Source organism: Neodiprion lecontei, chromosome 4 (assembly GCF_021901455.1).
Source record: "Neodiprion lecontei isolate iyNeoLeco1 chromosome 4, iyNeoLeco1.1, whole genome shotgun sequence".
Classification (NCBI taxonomy): domain Eukaryota; kingdom Metazoa; phylum Arthropoda; class Insecta; order Hymenoptera; family Diprionidae; genus Neodiprion; species Neodiprion lecontei.
The window spans coordinates 6,041,494-6,051,028 of NC_060263.1; positions in this window are offsets into that span (position 1 = coordinate 6,041,494).

Here is a 9,535-nt window from a genome sequence, read left to right on the forward strand (position 1 = left end):
CGTTACATATTCGAATAACAAAAAATATTACAATACATATATATATACATATATATATCTACATGATAAGCGCATTGTATATGATATATATGTACTTACGTAATATTTTTTAAGATATTAAAACACAAAATAGAAAAAAGAAAAAAAAAACCAAAAAGAAAAAAATAAAAAACGGAAACTAAGGCAAAAATATAGTAAAATCAAAGCGTCGTACGATAATTGTAACCCATATTTATATAGGAAGGATAAGGACAAGTAAAGCATACGAATTCTAAAGCTGATAGTTGTAGCATGTTGAGTAACCGTATCGAAGTTGCTCAGCACTAGTTTATTATCGATGTTGCTAATTAATATTCTTACCGTCATCAATATCTTTTATTTCATGAAACTTTCAGTGATTCGTTTAACGATTTTTTTTTATTATTTTTTTTTTTTTTTTCATTTTTAAAATTGAAACAATATAATTCACTTTTTCATATTTTACGAGTCAATTCGGTATATGTGGATAAAGCTTATTAGTGACTCTAAGAACAAAAAAAAAAAAGTGATGAAAAATTCTTGTAAATCGGGTTTGACGGAGAAATAATAATAATAATAATAATAATAATAATAATAATAATAATAATAATAATAATAATAATATCAATTGGATGATACCATTCTTTAATTCAAGTATAACATGAAAATTTTCATTGAAATTTCTGGTACCGTTTTTTCAAATATCGTACATTTTGCCGACAGATTTTACATTGGGACCAAATCACTGGCTGATAAATGATACCTTTAACAACTTTATCTTATCCTCGGTCTAAAAATATAATCTCCTAACTGAAGACTCGCCCCATTTACAATCTGTCCTTGACATATAAACTGGGATTTATGAGTTCAAATTGAATATGAAAGGGAATTTTCAGAATTAAGAAAACCGATCATGTTTAAAATCGTTAGATATTCTCTGATGTATTTTAATTTTTTTCCCCGATTCTTTGTCTCGAAAAACTGTTTTCATCTCTCCGCAATTTTCGTATTCAATCACAATTCGTTGGATACATTTATTTGATCACAATTCGTACGATATGAGTTTAAATTGATTTATATTGACGTTGTGATTAGAAATTTATAATCGAACCGTTTCTGAATAACCGTAACGAGTGGAATAATTTTTTTCGCAACTTTCAACTGTACAATATAATTTCTGTATACACATCTATATACGTATAGAAAAAACACGAAAAAAAATTTGTATATAAACACAGTGAAGAAACGTAATAAATAACGATATTTATACGTGACAAATGTAGTCTTGTTATACGCGTATGAATACGTTATATAAAGTCTAAGAAGCGACGGTACTTCATAGATAATATTATTCGAGCAAAGCAAGTTAAGTGAAAACGAGAAATGGATGAAATATGGTTATTGCTCTGAAGAATATATATATATATATATATACACGCGTGAGAAAAAAATATATATGTATATGTACATACAATAACACATAGGGTACGAAATAATTTCAACGAAACTTAAGAATCTAATAAAATTACATAACGTACTTATACCTATATATATATATTATATATAGTATCTAATTGTGAATAAACAACGGTATAATTTTATTATACGTATAATGAGAATAACTTTGGATAAAGTAAAGTTTTTTCCTATCACGACGGATGGAAAAATTATTTTAAGTCGTAGTAACAAATTATAATATATGATGGTTGCGTCGTTTCATTTTTTTTTTTTATTTTTTGTTTCGTTTCTGAATCAATTTGGGAGAAGAAAAATTAATTTGAAAAAGTTAAGTAATAATAATAATAATAATAATATTATAATAATAATAATAATAATAATAACGATAATAATAATAATGATTAAATAAAATAGTAGTCCTGAAACCATACTAAAAACGTAGAACTATTTATTAAAAAGAAAAAGGATACACGTTTTGTATTATATATTATTACATATATACATAGAAAGTTTTAATATGTATAACATATTTCGCAAACGAGTAATGCACATTGTGGGAAACAGGCGTTAATAATGACGATATAACCGTAATATAAATTGAAAATTGAGTTTTGTCTGATAATATTAACAGCAAACTGATTCGCCCCAGTTCGTAAAACACGTATAATAGAGTATAAGTTGTAAATATGGTGTAAATAGATGAACGTATGATCGACACGTCATTTTTCACAGTGATAAATTACCAACCGTGCGAAATGATAATTAAATTATTTGTGAAGAACGAGTGAAGAACAAAACCGGTATCCAAAAAATCCGAAATAATTTAATAATCATAGAAACAATTTATTACTAAGATCAGCCGTATCGATTTTAGCAAATATGCCATCGTCTGCGTATGTGAAATAAAGTCAGGGTAATACGACAAAGAAAATAATAATAATAATAATAATGATACTTGCGTTGATATTTCGAAGTAGATAGTATTGTAATAACAGTTTATAACGATATTACCCTGAACATCAATCGAATTGAAACGTGATGTTTATTTGCAAATTGTATTGAATTTACCAAGCACAGATACACACAACGACGAATCGTCTCGTTTCAATCACGTGGTTACGTAATATTCTTATTTTTATTTTACGTTACACCTAATTATTGGTATATTGTGTATAGTGCAGAATGTGATATCAGTTTTTGATGTTATTCGTAAATAAGTATACAAAAGAAGTTAGAAAGTAAATATTTCGGTCTGTCGTCGATCGTAAGCGCAAATTGGAACTTGAACCACTTTTAACAATTACTCTTGTCATCTGTTTATTTGAATTGTATTCAAACTCAGCACTTTTGAATTTCGACCGATGTCGTTTTTCGAATTGACATCAGTATCATCGAATATTCGATAACGATCGTGAAACCTTGAATCAACTGTCTAGACGGAATGGAAATGAACGTATAAAAAAGGATTCGCAGCGCCAATTATTAATAAAATGATCCGTTGGCGTGTGAAGTTGTCAAGTGATGACAGTCAGTTTGTTCGTACGTCAATGTAACGAATATATGATGAAAACCAGCACTACATAACATTACTTCTAATTTTATCACGATTATTATATGGATAATATTAGCGTTTAATGTATTAGCAATAGTTTTATTTATATAATCCATATACATATGTATATCGTACACATACAACATATACATATACGTGTATGTATGATAGGATAATTGTTGAATATATCTTATTGAATAAAATATATTATTATCGTTGTAAAATATATATCATGCCACATGAAATATTGTAAGTATAATAAGGAAACTGTTGCTTGGTTTTGTAATAATGCTTGACAAGAAGCATGAGAATAAAATTCGTTGTCGTAGAAACCCGAAGACTTTTTATACAAGTTTTTGAATAAGAATATTCCCAACCTTCGGACGAATTATGCAGAACAATTTGACGCGAGTTTAGGTGACACGTGAAAGTTTTGCAACACAGACAAATATCGTTCAGACGATACCTTATCTCCGAGAGCTGAATCGGTATCAAAGAAGACGTCCATGGCCAGTGAATTTAACTCCAGACGTAATAAGATATGTACTGCAGTTGTAAGACGTGCTCTGCTGTTTGTGGCTTAGAGCTTAGTATTTGATGAGCCTATGTTCGACGGGAGCCATAGGTATTTTATTAGTCCATTCGGTTCTGCAAAATCGGCAGCTTTACTGATCAAGTGATTCGGGGGGGTTGAACAATAGACATAGAACGATGCCATGATTTCAGATTTGACCCAAGAGTAAATGCAGTGCAAGGTATGATAATAATAAGCCACGAAGAAATGCCGATTGCCCGAAAATGCGTATTATTTCGTGTGGTTGATGAAATAAAGTAAAGCCAGCAAGATTATGAACGCTGTGAGTGAAAACTTGGCAAGCATGAATTTGGAAGTGATAGCTGAGTAACGCGGCGGCTGCTATTTGATTCCACAATTCTCTGCTGTTCGTCCAGCACTCTTTTCGCTGCGTTTTCGGAGTTCCTGGTGGTCCAATTAGTCTGGATAGGGTCACACAAGTCAAATCTGAGACGAAAAATTTTTGGCTCAAAAACTGAAGAAAAAAGTAGGGCTAACCCCTTTGCATTTTTAGCGAAAATTTTCGCGATTTTGAAAAGTGCTGGAATAAGGTCTATCTGGCACTATTCCGACGTAATTTTGCCGGGGAAAACGATTGAGCGCAGTCCCAATACGCTGCGAGCAACGAATGAAAAGTTACGGCCAGAAAACGAGAACCTGAGTTTTCAACATTTTTCAGCAGGTGCTTTTTCCTTTGTAACTTTTCTCCTGGTGATCCCACGCCCTTTTCGCTGCGTTTTCTGAGTTCCTGGGTGTCCAATTAGTCAGGTCAGGGTCATTTGAATCGAATCTGAGACGAAAGTTTTTTGCGTAAAAAAAAGTAAGGCTAACCCCTTTGCATTTTTGGCGAAAATTTTCGCGAATTTGAAATGTGCTGGAATAAATTCTATCTGGCACTATTCCGTCGTAATTTTGCCGGGGAAAACGATTAAGCGCAGTCCCAATACGCTGCGATCAACGCATCGAAAGTTACAGCCAAAAAACGAAAACCTGAATTTTCGACATTTTTCAGCAGGTGCTTTTTTCCTCGTATCTTCTCTCCCGTTGATCCCACGCTCCTTTTGCTGCGTTTTCTGAGTTCCTTGGGGTCCAATTGGTCGGGAAAGAGTCATACGAATCAATTCTGAGACGAAAAATTTTTTGGTCAAAAAAAAAGGAAGGTTAACCCCTTTGTATTTTTGGCGAAAATGTTCGCGATTTTCAAAAGTGCTGGAATAAATTAATTGTGGCACTATTCCGACGTAATTTTGCGAGAGAAATCGATTGGGCGCAGTCCCAATACGCTGCGATCAACGCATCGAAAGTTACAGCCAAAAAACGAAAACCTGAATTTTCGACATTTTTCAGCAGGTGCTTTTTTTCTCGTATCTTCTCTCCCGTTGATCCCACGCTCCTTTTGCTGCGTTTTCTGAGTTCCTTGGGGTCCAATTGGTCGGGAAAGAGTCATACGAATCAATTCTGAGACGAAAAATTTTTTGGTCAAAAAAAAAGGAAGGTTAACCCCTTTGTATTTTTGGCGAAAATGTTCGCGATTTTCAAAAGTGCTGGAATAAATTAATTGTGGCACTATTCCGACGTAATTTTGCAAGAGAAATCGATTGGGCGCAGTCCCAATACGCTGCGATCAACGCATCGAAAGTTACAGCCAAAAAACGAAAACCTGAATTTTCGACATTTTTCAGCAGGTGCTTTTTTCCTCGTGTCTTCTCTCCCGTTGATGCCACGCTCCTTTTGCTTCGTTTTCTGAGTTCCTTGGGGTCCAATTGGTCGGGAAAGAGTCATACGAATCATTTCTGAGACGAAAAATTTTTTGGTCAAAAAAAAAGGAAGGTTAACCCCTTTGTATTTTTGGCAAAAATGTTCGCGATTTTCAAAAGTGCTGGAATAAATTAATTGTGGCACTATTCCGACGTAATTTTGCGAGAGAAATCGATTGGGCGCAGTCCCAATACGCTGCGATCGACGCATCAAAAGTTACAGCCAAAAAACGAAAACCTGAATTTTCGACATTTTTCAGCAGGTGCTTTTTTCCTCGTATCTTCTCTCCCGTTGATCACACGCTCCTTTTGCTGCGTTTTCTGAGTTCCTTGGGGTCCAATTGGTCGGGAAAGAGTCATACGAATCAATTCTGAGACGAAAAATTTTTTGGTCAAAAAAAAAGGAAGGTTAACCCCTTTGTATTTTTGGCGAAAATTTTCGCGATTTTCAAAAGTGCTGGAATGAATTAATAGTGGCACTATTCCGACGTGATTTTGCGAGAGAAATCGATTGGGCGCAGTCCCTATACGCTGCGATCAACGCATCGAAAGTTACAGCCAAAAAACGAAAACCTGAATTTTCGACATTTTTCAGCAGGTGCTTTTTTTCTCGTATCTTCTCTCCCGTTGATCCCACGCTCCTTTTGCTGCGTTTTCTGAGTTCCTTGGGGTCCAATTGGTCGGGAAAGAGTCATACGAATCAATTCTGAGACGAAAAATTTTTTGGTCAAAAAAAAAGGAAGGTTAACCCCTGTGTATTTTTGGCGAAAATTTTCGCGATTTTCAAAAGTGCTGGAATAAATTAATTAGGGCACTATTCCGACGTAATTTTGCGAGAGAAATCGATTGGGCGCAGTCCCAATACGCTGCGATCAACGCATCGAAAGTTACAGCCAAAAAACGAAAACCTGAATTTTCGACATTTTTCAGCAGGTGCTTTTTTCCTCGTATCTTCTCTCCCGTTGATGCCACGCTCCTTTTGCTTCGTTTTCTGAGTTCCTTGGGGTCCAATTGGTCGGGAAAGAGTCATACGAATCAATTCTGAGACGAAAAATTTTTTGGTCAAAAAAAAAGGAAGGTTAACCCCTTTGTATTTTTGGCGAAAATGTTCGCGATTTTCAAAAGTGCTGGAATAAATTAATTGTGGCACTATTCCGACGTAATTTTGCGAGAGAAATCGATTGGGCGCAGTCCCAATACGCTGCGATCAACGCATCGAAAGTTACAGCCAAAAAACGAAAACCTGAATTTTCGACATTTTTCAGCAGGTGCTTTTTTCCTCGTATCTTCTCTCCCGTTGATGCCACGCTCCTTTTGCTTCGTTTTCTGAGTTCCTTGGGGTCCAATTGGTCGGGAAAGAGTCATACGAATCAATTCTGAGACGAAAAATTTTTTGGTCAAAAAAAAAGGAAGGTTAACCCCTGTGTATTTTTGGCGAAAATTTTCGCGATTTCCAAAAGTGCTGGAATAAATTAATTAGGGCACTATTCCGACGTAATTTTGCGAGAGAAATCGATTGGGCGCAGTCCCAATACGCTGCGATCAACGCATCGAAAGTTACAGCCAAAAAACGAAAACCTGAATTTTCGACATTTTTCAGCAGGTGCTTTTTTCCTCGTATCTTCTCTCCCGTTGATCCCACGCTCCTTTTGCTGCGTTTTCTGAGTTCCTTGGAGTCCAATTGGTCGGGAAAGAGTCATACGAATCAATTCTGAGACGAAAAATTTTTTGGTCAAAAAAAAACGAAGGTTAACCCCTTTGTATTTTTGGCGAAAATTTTCGCGATTTTCAAAAATGCTGGAATAAATTAATTGTGGCACTATTCCGACGTAATTTTGCGAGAGAAATCGATTGGGCGCAGTCCCAATACGCTGCGATCAACGCATCGAAAGTTACAGCCAAAAAACGAAAACCTGAATTTTCGACATTTTTCAGCAGGTGCTTTTTTCCTCGTATCTTCTCTCCCGTTGATCACACGCTCCTTTTGCTTCGTTTTCTGAGTTCCTTGGGGTCCAATTGGTCGGGAAAGAGTCATACGAATCAATTCTGAGACGAAAAATTTTTTGGTCAAAAAAAAAGGAAGGTTAACCCCTTTGTATTTTTGGCGAAAATTTTCGCGATTTTCAAAAGTGCTGGAATAAATTAATTGTGGCACTATTCCGACGTAATTTTGCGAGAGAAATCGATTGGGCGCAGTCCCTATACGCTGCGATCAACGCATCGGAAGTTACAGCCAAAAAACGAAAACCCGAATTTTCGACATTTTTCAGCAGGTGCTTTTTTCCTCGTATCTTCTCTCCCGTTGATCCCACGCTCCTTTTGCTTCGTTTTCTGAGTTCCTTAGGGTCCAATTGGTCGGGAAAGAGTCATACGAATCAATTCTGAGACGAAAAATTTTTGGGTCAAAAAAAAAAGAAGGCTAACCCCTTTGTATTTTTGGCGAAAATTTTCGCGATTTTCAAAAGTGCTGGAATAAATTAATTGTGGCACTATTCCGACGTAATTTTGCGAGAGAAATCGATTGGGCGCAGTCCCAATACGCTGCGATCAACGCATCGAAAGTTACAGCCAAAAAACGAAAACCTGAATTTTCGACATTTTTCAGCAGGTGCTTTTTTCCTCGTATCTTCTCTCCCGTTGATCCCACGCTCCTTTTGCTGCGTTTTCTGAGTTCCTTGGGGTCCAATTGGTCAGGAAAGAATCATACGAATCAATTCTGAGACGAAAAATTTTTTGGTCAAAAAAAAAGGAAGGTTAACCCCTTTGTATTTTTGGCGAAAATTTTCGCGATTTTCAAAAGTGCTGGAGAAAATTAATTGTGGCACTATTCCGACGTAATTTTGCGAGAGAAATCGATTGGGCGCAGTCCCAATACGCTGCGATCAACGCATCGAAAGTTACAGCCAAAAAACGAAAACCTGAATTTTCGACATTTTTCAGCAGGTGCTTTTTTCCTCGTATCTTCTCTCCCGTTGATCCCACGCTCCTTTTGCTGCGTTTTCTGAGTTCCTTGGAGTCCAATTGGTCGGGAAAGAGTCATACGAATCAATTCTGAGACGAAAAATTTTTTGGTCAAAAAAAAACGAAGGTCAACCCCTTTGTATTTTTGGCGAAAATTTTCGCGATTTTCAAAACTGCTGGAATAAATTAATTGTGGCACTATTCCGACGTAATTTTGCGAGAGAAATCGATTGGGCGCAGTCCCAATACGCTGCGATCAACGCATCGAAAGTTACAGCCAAAAAACGAAAACCTGAATTTTCGACATTTTTCAGCAGGTGCTTTTTTCCTCGTATCTTCTCTCCCGTTGATCCCACGCTCCTTTTGCTTCGTTTTCTGAGTTCCTTGGGGTCCAATTGGTTGGGAAAGAGTCATACGAATCAATTCTGAGACGAAAAATTTTTTGGTCAAAAAAAAAGGAAGGTTAACCCCTTTGTATTTTTGGCGAAAATTTTCGCGATTTTCAAAAGTGCTGGAATAAATTAATTGTGGCACTATTCCGACGTAATTTTGCGAGAGAAATCGATTGGGCGCAGTCCCTATACGCTGCGATCAACGCATCGGAAGTTACAGCCAAAAAACGAAAACCCGAATTTTCGACATTTTTCAGCAGGTGCTTTTTTCCTCGTATCTTCTCTCCCGTTGATCCCACGCTCCTTTTGCTTCGTTTTCTGAGTTCCTTAGGGTCCAATTGGTCGGGAAAGAGTCATACGAATCAATTCTGAGACGAAAAATTTTTGGGTCAAAAAAAAAAGAAGGCTAACCCCTTTGTATTTTTGGCGAAAATTTTCGCGATTTTCAAAAGTGCTGGAATAAATTAATTGTGGCACTATTCCGACGTAATTTTGCGAGAGAAATCGATTGGGCGCAGTCCCAATACGCTGCGATCAACGCATCGAAAGTTACAGCCAAAAAACGAAAACCTGAATTTTCGACATTTTTCAGCAGGTGCTTTTTTCCTCGTATCTTCTCTCCCGTTGATCCCACGCTCCTTTTGCTGCGTTTTCTGAGTTCCTTGGGGTCCAATTGGTCAGGAAAGAATCATACGAATCAATTCTGAGACGAAAAATTTTTTGGTCAAAAAAAAAGGAAGGCTAACCCCTTTGTATTTTTGGCGAAAATTTTCGCGATTTTCAAAAGTGCTGGAGAAAATTAATTGTGGCACTATTCCGACGT